The following is a 22,977-nucleotide window of genomic DNA, read 5'->3' on the forward strand; positions in this document are numbered from 1 at the left end:
CCCTCCCCCGCTCCTCCCCTCTCCTCCCCCCTCCCCTCCCCTCCTCCCCTCTCCTCCCCCTCCTCCCCTCTCCTTCTTTCCTTCCTCCCTCCCTCCCTCCCTCCCTCTTTCCCCTCTCCTTCCCCTCTCCTTCCCTCCCTCCCCTCTCCTTCCTCCCTCCCTCCCCTCTCCTCCCTCCCCCCTCCCTCTCCCCCCTCCCCTCCCTCTCCCTGCTCCCTCTCCCCTCCCCTCTCTCCCCTCCTCCCTCTCTCCCCTCCCTCCTCCCTCCCTCTCTCCCCTCCCTCCTCTCTCTCCCCCCTCCCTCTCCCTTCCCCGCTCCCTCTCTCCTCCCTGCTCCCTCTCCCCCTCTCTCCCCTCCCCTCCCCGCTCCCTTCCCCCCCTCTCCCTCCCCCTCTCTCCCCTCCTCCCCCTCTCCCCTCCCTCCTCCTCCTCCTCTCCCTCCCCCCTTCTCCTCCCTCCTCCCCCCTTCTCCTCCCTCCCCCCTCTCCTCCCTCCCTCTTCTCTTCCTCCCATTTCTCTCCCCCCTTCTCTCAACCCCTTCTCCTCTTCTTCCCCCTCCACCCCTCCCCCCACCCCCCTCTACCTCCCTCCTCCTCCGCCCACCCCTCTCTACCGCCCTCCTCCTTCCTCCCCCTCTCCCCCTCCCACAGCTCCCTCCCCTCGCTGTCAGAAACACAGACACTGACAGACAGAGCGTGAGAGACATACACACAGACAGGCAGAGAGATAGAGACACTGACAGAGACACACTGGGGGGGCCGTCCCAGCACGCTGTTGGAGGACTCCCGGTGCTGCAGTCAGTAAGTAGAAAATGTTTTATTTATTGATTTTTTAATTTTTTTAATTTTTTATTAATTTTTTTGATTGATTTATTGGTTGATTTATTGATGTATTTGTCATTTATTATTGATGATGGCTCTTTATTTGTAAAACTGAAGTGTTTAATGTTTGTAAACTTCCCTTTAAACCGCCCCCCCATTCCCTACGACTGATTTGTAACCTACGCCTGATTTTCTAAGTGTAGACAAGGTTTTTCTGAGCATACAAAAATCTACACTTACTCCATTCTAAGTTAGTTTGGTGTATGTTTTCACTGCCTAAACTTTCAAAACGGGCGTAAGTGGCCGGACACGCCCCCTTTTGAAAAGAAAAATCTGTTCCAAACTGAAACTGTTCTAACTGACTAGAACTGGAGCAAACTAAATGCCGAGAATTGCAATTTCTAAGATACTCCATTCTAAACCAGTTGCTCCAAAAAAACAGGAGCAAATCAGGCAGAAACTTGGCCCCATTGTAACTAGGTCAGTTACGCTGTCACAGATCGCAGGGGGAAATTTGGAAAAAAGAAATACGCCAAGGTAAAACGGCGCGCAACAAAAAAACGCCGCAAATGACTGGGGAAAATTGAGCCCATAGAGTCAGAACCTTGAGACAATTCTTCGGAGTAATTGCATGCAATGTGTTTGCTTATATAACAAAACCTCCAAGAAAGATGTTTGTCAGAGTGAAGCATTCAATAATTACTCTTGGAAGTTAAAGTATTGGCCTGTAAGCAAAGGGACTAGTGCAAAATAGGTAGCAAATGCACTTGTGTTTCTACAGCACACTAATTAAAAAGAACATAGGCACTCGCAAATCTCTGGTTCTCTTCCATTTCATTAACACCAGTAATTATTCTCTCAGAGATATGTTTTGTTCTTTTGACGAATAAAGAGTTTATTTTCATTATTATGTATAAAATAACCATTTTGTTTTCATCTGTTTTGTGCATTCCGAATCCAATTAATTTAAGTGGTTTAAAATCAGGCAATGTGGATATACCTACAATGCACATCACATGTGATCAGGAGATCCAAGAGCTAATAGATCGCAAGGGCAGGGTCTTAAACAACAACCCAACTCAGGAGCAGCAAAGCAGCATTACAGACAGCTCAAGGCTGAGGGCCAACAAAAAACCTGGGACCTAAAGAACAGGTGGTGGATATGGTAGCTGGCTGACAGCCATGATGTGTGAGGATTCTTCATCACAGTCAAGGCCACCTATGGTCCAAACACCCAAGGCCCCACCCCACTGCTGGCCAAGAACGAGGAAACACTCATCAAGGACACCGAGGCAGTCAGGGCCCGCTGGAAGGAGCACTTCGAAGATCTCCTCAATCGAGACTCGACCTTTGACTTGAGTGTTCTCGACTCCATCCCGCAGCATGTGACCCGCCACCACCTCAGTAAAACCCCAACACTGCACGAGGTAGAAAAAGCCATAAGACAGCTTAAGAACAACAAGGCTATGCATGTGGATGGAATCCCTGCTGAGACACTGAAGTATGGCAGAGAGGCACTACTGGTGCGAATACATGACCTCATCTCTTTCTTGTGGAGAGAGGAGAGTGTGCCGGGAGATCTCAGAGATGCAGTGATCGTGACCATCTTTAAAAAAGGGGATAAGTCCGACTGTGGCAACTACAGAGGAATCTCCCTGTTATCAGCCACTGGGAAAGTCGTTGCTAGAGTCCTCCTCAATCATCTTCTCCCTGTGGCCGAGGAACTCCTCCCGGAGTTACAGTGCGGATTTCATCCCCTACAGGGCACAGAGGACATGATTTTTGCAGCGCGACAGCTGCAAGAAAAATGCAGGAAACAGTAGCAGCCCTTATACATGGCCTTCCTCAACCTTACAAAAGCCTTTGACACTGTCAACCGCAAGAGTCTATGGAGCGTCCTCTTCCATTTTGGATGCCCCCAAAAGTTCGTCACTATCCTCCGCCTGTTCCAGGACGACATGCAGGCCATGATCCTTACCAACAGATCTATTACAGACCCTATTGTGTTCCTAACACAGATGAGACTGCACAAAGGGGGGTTAAAGTAACAGTGACCTCAGTCTTTAATAAGATACTCCGGAGTGAGGAACAGGCCTAAGCGGCCGGCTTATATACAGTGCTCCCAAGGGATGCTGGGATCCCTTGGGACTTCAAGGGATGAGCTCCCTGGTGGCGAAACATGGCAGTGCATGCTTTACAGATACACAACATCACTCCCCCCGCCAAAGTCAAAGTGAAAACTATTTACAAGGTGAGGCGGTCGGGAGCCATTCTTTCCCTGGTGGACCGCCTCAGTACAAATGTCTGTTCTGGTGTGTTGGCTGTGCCCTCATTGGGCTGGCGTATTGTTGGCCCTGCAGAGCTGCTAGGTGAGCCTGGCCTTGCTGGGCTGTTGGACGTGATGGGTTCGATTTCCTGGTCCGGCGTGGTGTCGTTGATCCTTTGAGCTCAAAAAAGGTGGTGTCTGCTGTGGATTGTTCACGGCAGTCTGTGAACCGCAGCCTCGTTTGGTCCAGGTGCTTTCAGCAAATTTGTCCATTGTCTAGTTTGACTACAAACACCCTATTCCCTTCTTTAGCTATCACTGTGCCCGCGATCCACTTGGGACCATATCCATAGTTTCGCACATACACAGAGTCATTCAGATCAATTTCCCGTGACACAGTGGCGCGACCATCGTTTACATTTTGTTGCTGCTGCCTGCTCTCTACCTGATCATGCAGGTTGGGGTGAACCAGCGAGAGCCTGGTTTTTAGTGTCCTTTTCATGAGCAGCTCAGTCCGGGGCACCTACCTGTGAGCGAGTGGGGTCTCGTGCGGGAGCTGAGCAATACTCAGGGCAGGTGGGTTTGGAGTGAGCCTTCCGTGACTCGTTTAAGGCTCTGTTTGATGGTTTGTACTGTCCGCTCTGCCTTCCCATTGGAGACTGGTTTAAACGGGGCCGAGGTGACATGTTTGATCCCATTGCGGGCCATGAATTCTTTAAATTCGGCACTGGTGAAACATGGCCCGTTGACACTGACCAGTATGTCAGGCAGGCCGTGAGTGGCAAACGTGGCCCTCAGGCTTTCAATGGTGGTGGTGGCAGTGCTTCCCGATATTATTTCACATTCAATCTATTTTGAAAAAGCATCTACCACCACCAGGAACATTTTACCGAGAAACGGGCCCGCATAGTCGACATGGATCTTCGACCATGGTCTGGAGGGCCAGGACCACAAACTTAGTGGTGCCTCACTGGGAGCGTTGCTCAACTGCGCACATACACTGCATTGCTGTACACAGGACTCTAAGTCAGGATCGATACCGGGCCACCACACGTGGCTTTCGTTTTCATCATTACTATACCTGGGTATGTGCTGTGGAGATCCGAGATGAACGTCTCCCTGCCCTTTTTGGGAGCACTACGCAGTTATCCCACAACAGGCAGTCTGCCTGAATAGACAGCTCGTCCTTTCGCTGCTGGAACGGCTTGATTGGCTCTTGCATTTCAATGGGCATGCTGGCCCAGCTCCCATGCAGTACACAGTTTTTTACTAGGGACAGCAGAGGATCTTGGCTGGTCCAAGTCCTAATCTGGCGGGCCGTGACAGGTGATTTATCATTTTCAAACGCTTCCATGACCATCAACAAGTCTGCGGTCTGTGCCACCATCAACAAGTTTGCAGGCTGCGCCATTTCCATCCCCATGGTGGGCAATGGTAGCCGAATGAGAGCATCTGCATAGTTCTCGGTCGCTGGCCTGTGGCGGATGGTATAGTTATACGCTGATAGCGCGAGTGCCCAACTTTGTATGTGGGCTGAGGCATTAGTATTTATCCCCTTGATTTCAACGATCAGGGATAAGAGGGACTTGTGATCGGTTTCCAGCTCAAATTTGAGGCCAAATAAGTACTGATGCATTTTCTTTACCCCGAACACACATGCTAATGCCTCTTTCTCAATCATTCTGTCGGCCCTCTCGGCCTTAGACAAGCTTCTGGAAGCATAGGCGACAGGTTGCAACTTCCCCGCAATGTTAGCATGTTGTAATACACACCCGACTCCATACGACAACGCATCACATGCTAGCACAAGTCTTTTACACGGATTATACAATACAAGCAGCTTGTTGGAGCATAAAATGTTTCTGGCTTTCTCAAAAGCAATTACTTGTTTTTTTCCCCATACCCAGTTCTCACCTTTGCGCAATAACACATGTAGGGGCTCTAAGAGGGTGCTTAATCCCGGTAGGAAGTTACCAAAATAGTTGAGGAGTCCCAGGAACGACCGCAGCTCCATGACATTCTGTGGCCTGGGTGCGTTCCTGATAGCCTCTGTCTTGGCGTCTGTGGGCCGAATGCCGTCCGCCGCAATCTTTCTCCCCAAAAACTCCACTTCTTTGCCATGAAAACGCATTTTGACCTCTTCAACCGCAGCCCTACGCAATCCAGTTGCTGGAGGACCTCCTCCAGGTGCTCGGCGATGTCCCAACCTATAACCAATATGTCGTCCTGAAAGACCACCGTGTGTGGTACCGACTTGAGTAGGCTCTCCATGTTTCTCTGGAAGATTGCTGCAGCCGACCGAATTCCAAACGGGCATCTGTTGTAGATGAACAGTCTCTTGTGCATGTTGATGCAGGTGAGGCCCTTTGAAGACTCCTCCAGCTCCTGTGTCATGTAGGCTGAAGTCAGTTCGAGCTTGGTGAATGTCTTGCCTCCTGCCAGTGTCGCAAATAGGTCGTCTGCCTTAGGTAGCGGGTATTGGTCCTGTAGCGAGAAATGATTAATAGTTACTTTATAATTGCCGCAAATCCTGACCGTGCCATCACATTTGAGTACTGGAACAATCGGGCTGGCCCACTCGCTGAATTCCACTGGGGAGATGATGCCCTCGCGTTGCAGCCTGTCCAGTTCGATTTCCACTCTCTCCCTCATCATGTGAGGTACCGCTCGCGTCTTATGGTGAATGGGTCGTGCCTCTGGGACCAAGTAGATCCGCACCTTTGCCCCGGAAAAGTTTCCAATGCCTTGCTCAAAAAGGGAAGGAAATTTGTTTAAGAACCTGGGTACATGAGGTCTCATCGACATGTGATAGCGCTCGGATGTCATCCCAGTTCCAGCAGATTTTGCCCAGCCAGCTCCTTCCAAGCAGTGTGGGGCCATCGCCCGGGACAATCCAGAGTGGCAGTTGGTGCACCGTGCCCTCGTAGGTGACCTTGACCATGGCGCTGCCCAGGACAGTGATAAGCTCTTTGGTGTACGTTCTCAGTTTCGTGTGGATGGGGCTCACGGCTGGTCTGAATGCCTTGTTGCACCACAGTCTCTCAAACATCTTTTTACTCATGATGGATTGGCTAGCGCCAGTGTCCAGTTCCATGGCTACGGGTAAGCCATTCAATTTTATGCTTAGCATTATAGGTGGACATTTCGTCGAAAATGTGTGCACCCCGTGTACTTCAGCATCTGCCTCCTCTTTCTGAGGCTCGAAATTGCTTTGATCCACCATGGATCGATCTTCCTCTGCCACGTGGTGGTTAGCAGGTTTTGCAGAGATTGCAGCTCATTTGCAAGCTCGTTGGAGGTGCCCCATTGTTCCACAGCTCTTGCAAACATACCCTTTGATGCGAAATGAATAGGCTGAATGGAAGCCTCCACAACACCAACAAGGTGTGAATTGCCCTGCATTCATCCTTTGTTGGGGACACTGAGTCATCTGGGTCACCTGAGGCCTGCTGGCAGTTGCAGACTCATGGTTTCTGCCCTGTACATATCTGCTCGCCAGTTAATTTACGTGCTGAGAGATTTGTTTGGTGTTATCACTGGTGGACATAAACGCCTGTGCTATCGCAATGTCCTTACTGAGAGTCGGTGTCTCTACAGTCAAAAGTTTCTGTAGGATGGTCTCGTGGCCAATGCCCAGTACAAAAAAGTCTCTGAGCATTTGCTCCAGGTAGCCATCAAACTCACATTGTCCTGCAAGTCATCTTAGCTCAGCGATGTAGCTCGCCACTTCCTGACCTTCAGATCGCTGGCACGTGTAGAACCGTTACCTCGCCATCAGCACGCTCTCCCTCGGGTTAAGATGCTCCCGAACCAGTGTACACAGCTCCTCATATGACTTATCTGTGGGTTTCACCAGAGCCAGAAGATTCTTCATGAGGCTGTAGGTCGGTGCCCCACAGACTGTGAGGAGGACCGCTCACCTTTTTGCAGCGCTTCCTTCTCCGTCCAGCTCGTTGGCTACAAAGTACTGGTCTAGCCATTCGACATAGGCTTTCCAGTCTTAACCCTCCGAGAACTTCTCCAAGATGCCCACAGTTTGCTGCATCTTTGCGTTGGATTCGTATTCTCGTCGCCAGTTATTGTGTTCCTAATACAGATGAGGCTGCACACAGGGAAGTTAAATTGACAGTGACCTCAGTCTTTAATAAGACACTCCAGAGTGAGGAACAGGCCTTAGGGGCCGGCTTATATACAGTGCTCCCAAGGGATGCTGGGATCCCTTGGGACTTCAGGGGATGAGCTCCCTGGTGGTGGAACATAGGAGTGCATGTTTTACAGATCCACAACAGACCCAATCCACATCCGGACCGGGGTCAAACAGGGCTGCGTCATCGCCCCAACCCTCTTCTCAATCTTCCTTGCTGCCATGCTCCACCTCGCAGTCAACAAGCTCCTCGCTGGAGTGGAACTAAACTACAGAACCAGTGGGAATCTGTTCAACCGTTGCCATCTCTATGCCAAGTCCAAGAGAACCCCAACCTCTTTCGTCGAGCTACAATATGCGGATGACGCCTGCATCTGCGCACATACAGAGACTAAACTCCAGGACATACTCGACGTATTTACTGAGACATACGAATGCATGGGCCTTACGCTAAACATCCGTAAGACAAAGGTCCTCCACCAGCCTGTCCTTGCCGTGCAGCACTGCCCCCCTCAGTCATCAAGATCCACGGTGCAGCCCTGGACAATGTGGACCATTTCCCATAGCTTGGGAGCCTCTTATCACCAAGAGCAGACATTGAAGACGAGATTCAACACCGCCTCCAGTGCGCCAGTGCAGCCTTCGGCCACCTGAGGAAAAGAGTATTTGAAGATCAGGCCCTCAAAACTGTCACCAAGCTCAGGGTCTACAGGGTTGTAGTTATACCTGCCCTCCTATATGGCTCAGAGACATGGACCATGTACAGTAGACACCTCAAGTCGTTGGAGAAATACCACCAACAATGCCTCCGCAAGATTCTACCAATCCCCTGGGAGGACAGACACACCAACATTAGCGTCCTCGACCAGGCCAACATCCCTAGCATTGAAGCATTGACCACACTTGATCAGCTCCGCTGTGCATGTCGCATGCCAGACACGAGACTCACAAAGCAAGCACTCTACACGGAACTCCTTCACGGCAAACTAGCCAAAGGAGGGCAGAGAAAACATTACAGGGACACTCTGAAAGCCTCCCTGAAAAAGTGAAACATCCCCACTGACACCTTGGAGTCCCTGGCCAAAGACTGCCCTAAGTGGAGGAAGTGCATCCGGGAGGGCGCCGAGCACCTCGAGTCTCATCGCCACGAGCATTCAGAAATCAAGCGCAGACAGCTGAAAGAGCGTGTGGCAAATCTGTCCCACCCACCCTTTCCCTCAACGACTATCTTTCCCACCTGTGACAGGGACTGTGGTTCTCATATTGGACTGTTTAGCCATCTAAGGACTCATTTTTTAAGAGTGGAAGCAAGTCTTCCTCGATTCCGAGGGACTGCCTAAGACGATGAAAGGTTTTTTTTTATTATGTAGAAAATAACCATTTTGTTTTCATTTGTTTTGTGCATTCTGAATCCAGTTAATTTAAAATCAGGCAATGTGGATATACCTGCAATGCACATCACACTTCTTTAGCATCTCAATTGCCAGTTAAACCGTATAAATTATGAATCATTTGTCGATCCAGCTATGAAGTGTAGAAATCTCAGTGAATATCGCGCAAAGAATTTATAAAGCGTGATTTAAGGATTACAACATACAGGTCCTCAATGATTGCATTCTTATGGAATGAACTGACCTCTTGGGTTCAGGGATATAGCCAAGGAACATGCTCTAGACTCAGAAACTTCATTGACCAGCTCAATTCAAGATCAACCTTTTCTAGGACCTGGGAGGGATTGATCTTGGTTGACCTAGTTTGTACAAAAGAAGTTTTATGACTTTTAAAAGAAGAATATAAGGTAAAAAGTAATGCTTGTAACTGACTTTTACACTACTGTTGCTCACATAATTTTGACATTAACCTTTACCTACAGAGATAATCCACATGGGCTTACTACAAGGAAACTGGGATTGTATAGTTTTCAGAAAAACTTCTATAAGTATAAATCTCATTGGAGTTACTTTTTTAAAAAGAAAATTATGATACGTACAAAAATAAAGGCCCTGAAATTCCGGCCTCCCTAGGTCCGTACGGAGTTCCTACGGTCCCGGGAAGGCATCGGAAATGCTGGTTTCCAGCGCGCAATGCGCATGCGCTGGAAACCGACATTTCAGATCTGTCAAGTTTCTGGCTTGATAGATGGCCGCATTTCGAGAACGAGGACACTTGTAAGTGAAAATTTCTGACATTTACACTTACAAATGTCCTCAAAAATCTTGCGCCTGAAAATGCAGGAGCATAGCCTAATTTTACGGCACAAGTGTTTTAAAAAACACAAAAATATATAAAAATAAAGTCATTAAAACATATTTTATCATTAAAAACCCTCCCCACAATGGTAAGTTCATTTAAAAAAACTTTTTCAAAAATCGGGAAATTATTTTTTTTAAAACGTTAATAATTTTAATTTAAATGAATGTAGTGTAATTATTTTCTATTTTTTATTAGTGTTTTGGGTGTTTGGGGCTGTGTTTTGGGTGTTTTGGGCTCTATCACAATCATAGTAATAGGAGTTTAGGACCCTGCAGAACTCCTATTACTATGTTACCTTACCTGATTGGCTGCCCAGAACCATGTGAGTCCAGCTCGAGGCCTGCGCACGTGTCACCGTGCACGCTCTGCGAATCGCAGTCGAAGGAGGCCACAGCATCGAAAGGGTCCAATGTGGGCACCAGCTTAAGGTAAGTGCGTATTTTTTCTCCAAAATGCCCGCGGGAGGGCCAAACTGGAATATCAGAGCCAAAATGTGTTCTCTCTTACATGAAAAAAAGAACTTTGGCACCAAAAGCTTGTTTTTCATTCTTTTGTGCATGAAAGTACTGGCTATTTAGGGAAAGAATCCCGACTATGGCGTTAGTTATTTTGTACCCTTAGTGAAATTCCTTTTGGTTGTAAACATCTGGGAGGTTTTCATTTTCCAGCCAGAATCTCATTTGTTTAAGGTTATCCCAAAACATAACATTGTTTATTCAATCTTTATCAGCAATGTCAGAACAGTCCTTTATACTGGAAGCCAATGCATTCCATGGAATCAGTATCTGGATTAGCTCCAGATCACTTGGGAATGCATTTTTATTTTTATCTAATCCTGTCGAATTTTGTTGGCTATCACCTCCTAAATAAATGCGTAGCTCCTAATCCATTTACAATTATATGGATTATGTAGTACCGAAAAATGTGGAACCCTAATTGGTTACTCCAGTAAGTGGAGCCCATCGGCTTTCACAAAATGATAAATTGGACTCGATAGAAAAGTGCCTTAGATTAGGATTATCATGAATAGAAAGAAAGATTTGCATTTATATAGCAACTTTCATGACCACCGGACATCCCAAAGTGCTACTCAGCCAATTAAGTACTTTTTGAAGTATAGTCACTGTTGTAATGTATGAAATGCGGCAGCCAATTTGCACACAGCAAGCTCCCATAAACAGCAATGTAATTATTATGTTCCGAACACAGATGAGACTGCACACAGGGAGGTTAAAGTAACAGTGACCTCAGTCTTTATTAAGACACTCCAGAGTGAGTAACAGGCCTTAGGGGCTGGCTTATATACAGTGCTACCAAGGGATGCTGGGATCCCTTGGGACTTCAGGGGATGCGCTCCCTGGTGGCGGAACATGGGAGTGCATGCTTTACAGATACACAACATCACTCCCCCCCCAAAGTCAAAGTGAAAACTATTTACAAGGTGAGGTGGTCGGGAGCCATTCTTCCCCTGGTGGACCGCCTCGGTATAAATGTCTGTTCTGATGTGTTGGCTGTGCCCTTGCTGGGCTGGCGTGTTATTGGCCCTGCAGGGCTGCTGGGGGAGCTTGGCCTTGCTGGGCTGTTGGGAGTGATGGGTTCGATTTCCTGGTCCGGCGTGATGTCGTTGATCCTTTGGGTGTGTGTTGTGGGCTCGAAAAAGATGGTGTCTGCTGTGGGTTGTTCAGGCCAGTCTGTGAACCGCAGCCTCGTTTGGTCCAGGTGCTTTCAGCAAAGGTGTCCATTGTCTAGTTTGACGACAAACACCCTATTCCCTTCTTTAGCTATCACCGTGCCCGTGATCCACTTGGGACCATGTCCATAGTTTAGCACATACACAGGGTCATTCAGATCAATTTCCCGTGACACAGTGGCACGACAATCGTTTATATTTTGTTGCTACCGCCTGCTCTCTACCTGATCATGCAGGTTGGGTTGAACCAGCGAGAGCCTGGTTTTAAGTGTCCTTTTCATGAGTAGCTCACCCCTGTGAGCGAGCGAGATGAACATCTCCCTGCCCTTTTTGGGTAGTACTACGCGGTTATTCCACAACAGGCAGTCTGCCTGAATGGACAACTCGTCCTTTCGCTGCTGGAACGGCTTGATTAGCTCTTGCATTTCAATGGGGCTGCTGGCCCAGCTCCCATGCAGCACACAGTTTTTTACTAGGGACAGCAGAGGATCTTGGCTGGTCCAAGTCCTAATCTGGCGGGCCGTGACAGGTGATTTATCATTTTCAAACACTTCCATGACCATCAACAAGTCTGCGGGCTGTGCCACCATCAACAAGTTTGCCCTGTGGTGGGCAATGGTAGCCGACTGAGAGCATCCGAACAGTTCTCGGTGCCTGGCCTGTGGTGGATGGTATAGTTATACGCTGATAATGCGAGTGTCCACCTTTGTATGTGGGCTGAGGCATTAGTATTTATCCCCTTGTTTTCAGCGAACAGGTATATGAGGGACTTGTGATCGGATTCCAGCTCAAAATTGAGGCCAAACAGGTACTGATGCATTTTCTTTACCCCGAATACACACGCTAATGCCTCTTTCTCAATCATGCTGTCGACCCTCTCGGCCTTAGACAAGCTCCTGGAAGTATAGGCGACAGGTTGCAACTTCCCCGCAATGTTAGCATGTTGTAATACACACCCGACTCCGTACGACAACGCATCACATGCTAGCACGAGTCTTTTACACGGGTTATATAATACAAGCAGCTTGCTGGAGCATAAAATGATTCTGGCTTTCTCAAAAGCAATTACTTTGTTTTTTCCCCATACCCAGTTCTCACCTTTGCGCAATAACACATGTAGGGGCTCTAAGAGGGTGCTTATCCCCGGTAGGAAGTTACCAAAATAGTTGAGGAGTCCCAGGAGCGACCGCAGCTCCATGACATTCTGAGGCCTGTGTGCGTTCCTGATAGCCTCTGTCTTGGCGTCTGTGGGCCGAATGCCGTCCGCCGCGATCTTTCTCCCCAAAAACTCAATTTCTGTTGCCATGAAGACGCATTTTGACCTCTTTAGCCGCAGCCCTACGCGATCCAGTCGCTGGAGGACCTCCTCCAGGTTTTGTAGGTGCTCAACGGTGTCCCGACCCGTGACCAATATGTCGTCCTGAAAAACCAGCATGCGTGGTACCGACTTGAGTAGGCTCCCCATGTTTCTCTGGAAGATCGCTGCAGCCGACTGAATTCCAAACAGGCATCTGTTGTAGATGAACAGTACCTTGTGCGTGTTGTTGCAGGTGAGGCCCTTCGAAGACTCCTCCAGCTCCTGTGTCATGTAGATGGAAGTCAGGTCGAGCTTGCCTCCTGCCAGCGTCGCAAATAGATCGTCTGCCTTAGGTAGCGGGTATTGATCCTGTAGCAAGAAATGATTAATAGTTACTTTATAATCGCCGCAAATCCTGAAGGAGCCATCACTTTTGAGTACTGGAACAATCGGGCTGGCCCACTCACTGAATTGCACTGGAGAGATGATATGGCCTCACATTGCAGCCTGTCCAGCTCGATTCCCACTCTCTCCCTCATCATGTGAAGTACCACTCGCGCCTTGTGGTGAATGGGTCGTGCCTCTGGGACCAAGTGGATCCGCACCTTCGCCCCGGAAAAATTTCCAATGCCTGGCTCACAAAGGGAAGTAAATTTGTTAAGAACCTGGGTACATGAGGCCTCATCGACATGTGATAGCGCTCGGATGTCATCCCAGTTCCAGCAGATTTTGCCCAGCCAGCTCCTTCCAAGCAGTGTGGGGCCATCGCCCGGGACAATCCAGAGTGGCAGTTTGTGCACCGTGCCCTCGTAGGTGACCTTGACCATGGAGCTGCCCAGGACAGTGATAAGCTCTTTGGTATACGTTCTCAGTTTTGTATGGATGGGGCTCACGGCTGGTCTGAGTGCCTTGTTGAACCACAGTCTCTCAAACATCTTTTTACTCATGATGGATTGGCTAGCGCCAGTGTTCAGTTCCATGGCTACGGGTAAGCCATTCAATTTTACGTTTAGCATTATAGGTGGACATTTCGTCGAAATTGTGTGCACCCCATGTACTTCAGCATCTGCCTCCTCTTTCTGAGGCTCGAAATTGCTTTGATCCACCATGGACCGATCTTCCTCTGCCACATGGTGGTTAGCAGGTTTTGCAGAGCTTGCAGCTCATCTGCAAGCTCATTGGAGGTGCCCCATTGTTCCACAGCTCTTGCAAACATACCCTTTGAAGCGGCATGAATAGGCTGAATGGAAGCCTCCACTACGCCAACAAAGTGTGAATTACTTTGCATTCATCCTTTTTTGCGGACTCTGTGTCATCTGGGTCACCTGAGGCTTGCTGGCAGTTGCAGACTCGTGGTTTCTGGCCTGTACATTTCTGCTCACAAACGCAGTTCCAGTTAATTTATGAACATTGCTAGCACTTGTGTGCTGAGAGATTTGTTTGGTGTTATCACTGGTGGACATAAACGCTTGTGCTATCGCAATGGTCTTACTGAGTGTCGGTATCTCTACAGTCAAAAGTTTTCGTAGGATGGTCTCATGGCCAATGCCCAGTACAAAAACGTCTCTGAGCATTTGCTCCAGGTAGCCATCAAACTCACATTGTCCTGCAAGTTGCCTCATCTCAGCGATGTAGCTCGCCACTTATAGAAAGATAGAAACATAGAAAATTGGTGCAGGAGTCGGCCATTTGGCCCTTCGAGCCTGCACCACCATTCAATAAGATCATTGCTGACCATTCACCTCAGTAACCCTTTCCTGCTTTCTCTCCATACCCCTTGATCCCTTTAGCCGTAAGGGCCATATCCAACTCCCTCTTCAATATATCCAATGACAACATAAGAACATAAGAAATAGGAGCAGGAGCAGGAGCAGGCCATCTGGCCCCTTCCCTGTCTGCTCCCCACAAACCTACACTCCCTTATCATTCTGTCTATCTCCGACTGATCCAGCCTCCACAGCTCTCTGGGGCACTGAATTCCACACAGATGTACGACCATATGTAGTACCATATGATGCATTAATCTGTAACGGCTCTTGGTCACATTTATTGTAGTAGTGCTTCTCCTCCTACGTATGCCAGCGCAGCGCAACATTCATGTGTACCCTTCTGTTCGAATAAGCTCAAAAAGCTCAATTGTGTTTTGCAGGTCGCCCAGCACCAGAGACGCAAAGGGAGGCCACACCCTCTTCTGCCCCTCACCTGCAACAGCGCCAGCACCACTGGAGGTGCTCATCATCAAGGGTGGTGAGGAGGAGGAGGAGGAGGATGAGACCACCGAGCCAGAGGTGGAAACAGAGGAGGTTGCCCCTTGCAAACCTCTGACAGTTGTACCTACAGCCACTTTGTCGTCTTCGACAGAAACATAGAAACATAGAAAAGTAGAAAATAGGTGCAGGAGTAGGCCATTCGGCCCATCGAGCCTGCACCACCATTCAATAAGATCATGGCTGATCATTCCTTCAGTACCCCTTTCCTGCTTTCTCTCCATACCCCTTGATCCCTTTAGCCGTAAGGGCCATATCTAACTCCCTCTTGAATATATCCAATGAACTGGCATCAACAACTCTCTGCGGCAGGGAATTCCATAGGTTAACAACTCTCTGAGTGAAGACGTTTCTCCTCATCTCAGTCCTAAATGGCCTACTCCGTATCCTTAGACTGTGTCCTCTGGTTCTGGACTTCCCCAACATCGGGAACATTCTTCCCGCATCTAACCTGTCCAGTCCCGTCAGAATCTTATACGTTTCTATGAGATCCCCTCTCATCCTTCTAAACTCCAGTGAATAAAGGCCCAGTTGATCCAGTCTCTCCTCATATGTCAGTCCAGCCATCCCTGGAATCAGTCTGGTGAACCTTCGCTGCACACCTTCAATAGCAAGAACGTCCTTCCTCAGATTAGGAGACCAAAACTGAATACAATATTCCAGGTGAGGCCTCACCAAGGCCCTGTACAATTGCAGTAAGACCTCCCTGCTCCTATACTCAAATCCCCTAGCTATGAAGGCCAACATACCATTTGCCTTCTTCACTGCCTGCTGTACCTGCATGCCAACTTTCAATGACTGATGAGCCATGACACCCAGGTCCCGTTGCCGCCATTCAGATAATATTCTGCCTTTGTGTTTTTGCCACCAAAGTGGATAACCTCACATTTATCCACATTATACTGCATCTGCCATGCATTTGCCCACTCACCTAACCTGTCCAAATCACCCTGCAGCCTCTTAGCATCCTCCTCACAGCTCACACCACCACCCAGTTTAGTGTCATCTGCAAACTTGGAGATATTACATTCCAATCCTTCATCCAAATCATTAATGTATATTGCAAAGAGCTGGGGTCCCAGCACTGAGCCCTGCGGCACTCCACTAGTCACTGCCTCCCATTCCAAAAAGGACCCGCTTATCCCAACCCTCTGCTTCCTGTCTGCCAACCAATTCTCTATCAATGCCAGTACATTGCCCCCAATACCATGTGCTTTGATTTTGTACACCAATCTCTTATCTGGGACCTTGTCAAAAGCCTTTTGAAAGTCCAAATACACCACACCCACTGGTTCTCCCTTGTCCACTCTACGGGCCCAAGTTTCGGGTCGCACCTAAAACGGCGCAGCCAGGACCTGGACGCCCGTTTTTCGCGCCAGAAAGTGCACCTAAAAAAAACTTACCTATTCTCCGGCTCCCTGGAGGCCCTCTGGAGCTGGGCGCGGCGCAGCACGAGCTGCAGGGGGCGGAGCCAGGTCCCTGCGCTGAAAACAGTGCCGGGACCTGTGCACATGCGCGCTACAGTGGGCGCGCATATGCAGTAGCTCCAGGCGACCAAAACTATGTGGGAGGGGCCCGAAGCACACAGCCCCTAGCCCTGGCTGAATGGTCTCACTGGGGCTGCGTGCATAAGGCTCCTCCCACCCGACCAGACCCGACCCGACCCGACCCCTGCCCTCAACCGCACCCCCCCCCGGACCTCCGCGACTCTCTTCCCCCACCCCCCCCGGACCTCCGCGGCTCTCCCCTCCTCCCCCCGGATCTCCGTGACTCTTCCCCCCCCCCCCCAGACCTCCGCAACTCTCCCTCCCCCCCCCCGGACCTCCGCGACTCTCCCCCCCCCCCCCACCACCGGACCTCCGTGACCCCCCCCCCCGAGACCCGACGCCACCTAGCTGTAAATCCAGCCCGAGGTCTTGGGCCCGGCCATTCAGCCTCCTTCTCTCCCTTCCCCCCACCCTCCCTCTCCTTTCCTCCCTCCCTCCTCTCTCCTTCCCACCCTCTCACCTTCCCTCTCTCCTTCCCTCCCTCCCTTGCTCTCTCCTTCCCTCTCTCCCTCCATCTCTCCTTCCCTCCCTCCCTCATCTCTCCTTCCCTCCCTCCCTCCTTCCCTCCTCTCTCCCTCCCTCCCTCCCTCCTCTCTCCTTCCCTCCCTCCTCTCTCCTTCCCTCCCTCCTCTCTCCTTCCCTCCCTCCCTCCTCTCTCCTTCCCTCCCTCCTCCCTCCTCTCTCCTCTCTCCCTCCCTCCCTCCTATCTCCTTCCCTCCCTCCTCTCTCCTTCACTCCCTCCTCTCTCCCTTCTCCCCCCCCACCCTCCTTCTCCCCCCCCCACCCCCCTTCTCCCCCTCCCCTCGCTGTCAGAAACACAGACACTGACAGACAGAGATTGAGAGACACACACACACAGACAAACAGAGAGATAGAGACACTGACAGAGACACACTGGGGGGGGGGGGGGGGGGTGCGGGGGGCATCCCAGCACGCTGTTGGAGGACTCCCGGTGCTGCAGTCGGTAAGTAGAAAATGTTTTATTTATTGATTTTTAATTTATTTTTTATTTTTTATTAATTTTTTTTGATTGATTTATTGGTTGATTTATTGATGTATTTCTCATTTATTATTGATGATGGCTCTTTATTTGTAAAACTGAAGTGTTTAATGTTTGTAAACTTCCCTTTAAACCCGCCCCCATTCCCTACGCCTAATTTGTAACCTACGCCTGATTTTCTAAAGTGCAGACAAGGTTTTTTCAAACGTACAAAAATCTTCACTTACTCCATTCTAAGTTAGTTTGGAGTAAGTTTTCACTGCCTAAACTTTGAAAACAGGCGTAAGTGGCCGGACACGCCCCCTTTTGAAAAAAAAATTCTGTTCCAAAGTGAAACTGTTCTAACTGACTAGAACTGGAGCAACCTAAATGCCGAGAATTCAAATTTCTAAGATATTCCGTTCTAAACCAGTTACTCCAAAAAAACAGGAGCAACTCAGGCCGAAACTTGGCCCCAACTAGTTACATCCTCAAAAAATTCCAGAAGATTTGTCAAGCATGATTTCCCTTTCATAAACCCATGCTTCCTGACCTTCAGATTGCTGGTACGTATAGAACTGATACCATCAGCACGCTCTCCCTCGGGTTAAGATGCTCCCGAACCAGTGTACACAGCTCCTCATACAACTTATCTGTGGGTTTCACCGGAGCCAGAAGATTCTTCATGAGGCTGTAGGTCGGTGCCCCGCAGACCGTGAGGAGGACCGCTCTCCTTTTTGCAGCGCTTCCTTCTCCGTCCGGCTCGTTGGCTACAAAGTACTGGTCTAACCATTCGACATAGGCTTCCCAGTCCTCACCCTCCGAGAACTTCTCCAGGATGCCCCACAGTTTGTTGCATATTTGCATTGGATTCGTGTTCTCGTTGCCAGTTATTTTGTTCCTAACACAGGTGACACTGCACACAGGGAGGTTAAAGTAACAGTGACCTCAGTCTTTATTAAGACACTCCAGAGTGGGTAACAGGCCTTCGGGGCTGGCTTATATACAGTGCTCCCAAGGGATGCTGGGATCCCTTGGAACTTCAGGGGATGCGCTCCCTGGTGGCAGAACATGGGAGTGCATGCTTCACAGATACACAACAGTAATAATGTTCAGGTAACCTGTTTTAGTGATGATGTTTTAGTGAGATTGAACATAAGAAATAGGAGCAGGAGTAGGCCATTTGGCCCCTCGAGCCTGCTCCGCCATTCAATAAGATCATGGCTGATCTGATCTTGGTCTCAGCTCCACTTCCCTGCCCTCTCCCCATAACCCTTCATTCCCTTATCGCTCAAAAATCTGTCTATCTCCACCTTAAATATATTCAATGACCCAGCCTCCACAGGGGCAGAAAATTCCACAGATTTACAACCCTCTGAGGGAATAAATTCCTCCTCATCTCAGTTTTAAATGGGCGAACCTTTATTCTGAAACTATGCCGGTTAATTCTAGATTCCCTCACGAGGGGAAACATCCTTTCTGCTTGTTGAGCCCCCTCAGTATCTTATGTTTCAATAAGATCACCTCTCATTCTTCTAAATTCCAATGAGTGTAGGCTCAACCTTTCTTCATAAGTCAACCCCTTCATCTCAGCAATCAACCATGAACCTTCTCTGAACTGCCTCCAATGCAAGTATATCCCTCCTTAAATAAGGAGACTAAAACTGTACGCAGTACTCTAGGTGTGACCTCACCAATACCCTGTACAGTTGCAGCAGGACTTCCCTGCTTTTATACTCAGGTCCCTCTGTACTGCAGCATTTTGAAATTTCTCTCCATTTAAATAATAACTTGCTTTTTTATTATTTCTAGCAAAATGGACAACTTCACATTTTCCCACATTATACTCCATCTGCCAAATTTTTGCCCAGTCACTTAGTCTGTCTATATCCCTTTGCAGATTTTTTGTGTCTTCCTCACAACTTGCTTTCCCACCCATCTTATTATCATCAGCTACATTACACATGGTCCCTTCATCCAAGTTATTAGTATAGATTGTAAATAGTTGAGGCCCCAGCACCGATCCTTGTGGCACCCCACTAGTTACCGTTTGTCAACTGGAAAATGATCCATTTATCCCGTCTCTCTGTTTTCTGTTAGTTAGCCAATCCTCTATCCATGCTAATATATTACCCCCAACCCCATGAACTTTTATCTTGTGCAGTAACCTTTTATGTGGCACCTTATCGAATGCCTTCTGGAAATCCAAATACACCACATCCACTGGTTCCCCCTTATCCACCCTGCTCGTTACATCCTCAAAGAACTCTAGCAAATTTGTCAAACCTGATTTCCCTTTCATAAAACCATACTGACTCTGCTTGACTGTCGTATGCTTTTCCAAATATCCTGCTACTACTTCCTTAATAATGGACTCCAGCATTTTCCCAGCGACAGATGTTAGGCTAACTGATCTTTAGTTTTGTGCTTTCTGTCTGTCTCCTTTTTTAAATAGGGGCGTTACATTTGCGGATTTCCAATATTCTGGGACCTCACCAGAATCCAAGGAATTTTGGTAGATTACAAACAATGCATCCACTATCTCTGCAGCCATCTCTTTTAAGACTCTGGGATGCAAGCCATCAGGTCCAGAGGTCCTGTACACCTTTACTCCCATTATTTTACCGAGTACTTTTTCTTTATTGATAGTGGTTGTTTTAAGTTCCTCCCTCCCTATAGCCCTTGATTATCCATTATTGGGATGTTTTTAGTGTCTTCTACCTTGAAGACTGATACAAAATATTTGTTCAAAGTCTCTGCCATTTCCCTAATTAATTCCCCAATCTCATCTTCTAAAGGACCAACATTTAGTTTTTATATACCTGTATACCTATATTGAGGGATCACTGGTCACCAGTGATAACTCCCCTGCTCGCCTTTGAATCTTTTACATTCGCCTGAGAGAGCAAATGGGGCCTCGGTTTAACGTATTGTCTGACAGACGTGTTGGAGTGGATTTTCGGACATAGCAAAGCATGATGGGGTAAGCCAACTATCTGCCTTTTCACTAAATGAACTTTGTACCAAGAAGCCTAATGAACTCTGCAGCAACAAGTGACTCATAGCCAGGTGCAGGCCACTGTTTCATAGAAAGCTTTGCAACAGAATAACTAACCAGAAAAGAAGATACAGAGGAAGGGCCCCCAAACTCGCGCCATGCTATCAGGTTTCACTAGGACTAAAAAGTTGTGCAACAATATGATTGGTTGTATGTAAATGAATTGTGTTGCCATATGGATTGATTGGTTGTATGTAAATGAATTGTGTTGCCATATGGATTGATTGGTTGTATGTAAATGAATTTAAATGATTGTATTCCGCCCTCTGTAAACTGCTTATAACCCCACGGCACCAGGCACTCGGGGAGAAGGTGCTTCGCAGGTCGCGGGACCTCAACTCTTCTCCCAGAGCTCTGTTAGTAATAAAGTTGTCTCTCTTACTTTACCAGAGTCCATGTGAATTTATTTTCACTAACAGACAGCACCACTGACTGTGCAACATTCCCTCAGTACTGCTCTGGGAGTATCAGCCTAGATTTTTGTGCTCAAGTCTCATGGAGTGGGACTTGAACCCACAACCTTGTGATTCAGAGGTGAGAGTGCTACCAACTGAGCCATGGCTAACAACAGGATCAAGTATTAAAACAAAAAATGCTGGAAATACTCAGCAGGTTAGGCAGCGTCTCTGGAGACAGAAACAGAGTTAATGGGTTGGATTTCACCAACGTTGGCGAGCGATGTTGATGGCGGGTCTCGGCTTCGCTGCCAGCTCCAGTCCGCTGTCCAAAATGATTTTCCCCTGATTGGGCTTGTTAAGCCCACCCAGCGCGTTTCCAGCCAATTCAAGGAAGCGGCACTGATGACAACATTTGATGACACGTCATCAGCCGGTTTCTTTAAAGGCATCATGCGTAAATTTATGTTGACATTTGTGCTGTCAGTGTTCTACAGCATTGAGGTGCTGCAAGCACTGCCGATCACTGCACAAAGGTGCAGGGCTACACCTAGGTTCTTCATGACTCCCTTCAGATGCTTATGCCCCCATCTCATGAGCCACCCCTCACACTCACCCTCTTCTCAGTGTAAAACTGAAGTGTTTAATGTTTGTAAACTTCCCTTTAAACCGCACCCCCCCGCCCCCATTCCCTACGCCTAATTTGTAACCTACGCCTGATTTTCTAAAGTGCAGACAAGGTTTTTTCGAACGTACAAAAATCTTCACTTACTCCATTCTAAGTTAGTTTGGAGTAAGTTTTCACTGCCTAAACTTTGAAAACAGGCGTAAGTGGCCGGACACGCCCCCTTTTGAAAAAAAAATTCTGTTCCAAAGTGAAACTGTTCTAACTGACTAGAACTGGAGCAACCTAAATGCCGAGAATTCAAAACTAACAACACACAAAGATAGACACTTGGATGTTTTATGCAATGTTCATATCAATTCCTGTTAATGTGGTGTCAAATACTGAAACCTTTAATTTGAACACTTTGTGTTCCTGGACAGATTTGTGTGCATCTTTGGAAATGGCTTAGTGAGTTGCAGTAAATGGTGAGACATAACGGTGGTGATGAATGTGAAAGGAATGGCTTGGACATTGTAGGGATGCTTTATGGTGCTGGAGTGGTGCCAATCTGGCGCATCATGTGTCAGTCAGTGTGTACAGGGTCAAGTGAAGTAAATTTGGCCATGGTGAGGTCATCCCTGGCCTCCCGGGCAGAAATATGGTCGGGTGCTGATGCCCTCTGTCCTGTACAGCATTAGTTGATTGCGGAGAAGGTTGTTGTTGTTGGGGCTGCTGATGTGCCTGGTGCTGCTGGTGTTGGGGCTGATTGTGGTGAGATTCTGAGGATCAAGGGCACTGATGCTGATGGAATAGATGGCAGCTGAAGTTGAGATGACAGAAGCAATCTGTCAATGGTGGGAGATATAATGAAGCCAGACTGCATGGAGACTTGTGTAAGGACTTGCAGTGTTCTGAATCTGTAGTGGAAATGTAGTTTAGAGAAGCTAGTGGCTAAGGTCAGATATCTGATTCAGCTGGGAACTTTGACTTGACATTTAAAGCTGTCAACTCATCGGAAGAAAAAATGGCCACTGACCTCCCACCTCAGCTTTACAGCCAAGGTCTGGGCACAGCAGGAAACTGGTGGGTGACCTGTCAAAATCAAAAAGCTGGGAAAAAAACATTGTTAAGTGACTATAAACAAGCCACTAATGATTTCAGTTGCCTCCCCCACCGCTGCGTGTCGTGTCGGCTCAGTGCTGACAGACCCGACGTTTGGGAAAGTTACATGGAGGCAGGTTGACAGTGGGGTCCTGACAGCGGACACATCGATCCACATGGAATTGCCCCCAGGGTTCCGCTGGGAAAATATGGATTGCGGTGCGGCTGTCCCTTATCGCCCCTTTGCGCCCCTTGAGGGAAATTGCCCCATGGGATGCAAAGTTAGTGAGGGGCGATGCCACTGACAGCTTCTCGGAGTTTGAAGCTGTGGTGCCTTGGCTGCCCTTAAAGGGAAGGTGGTAGCCGTGGCGGCCGCCATCTTTTTTGTATTGGCCAACTTTTCAGTCGGCTCCACAATGGTGGCCGGGCCTCTAACATGCAGCCCGGCATTTCCTCTTGGGTGCCAGACCACTGGCACGCTACCTGTGGGCCCGTGAGCACCACTAAAGATCCTGCAGAGTTCGCAACAGCCCTCACCTTTAAAGGAAGGGG

Source organism: Pristiophorus japonicus, chromosome 12, assembly GCF_044704955.1.
Source record: "Pristiophorus japonicus isolate sPriJap1 chromosome 12, sPriJap1.hap1, whole genome shotgun sequence".
Lineage (NCBI taxonomy): Eukaryota > Metazoa > Chordata > Chondrichthyes > Pristiophoridae > Pristiophorus > Pristiophorus japonicus.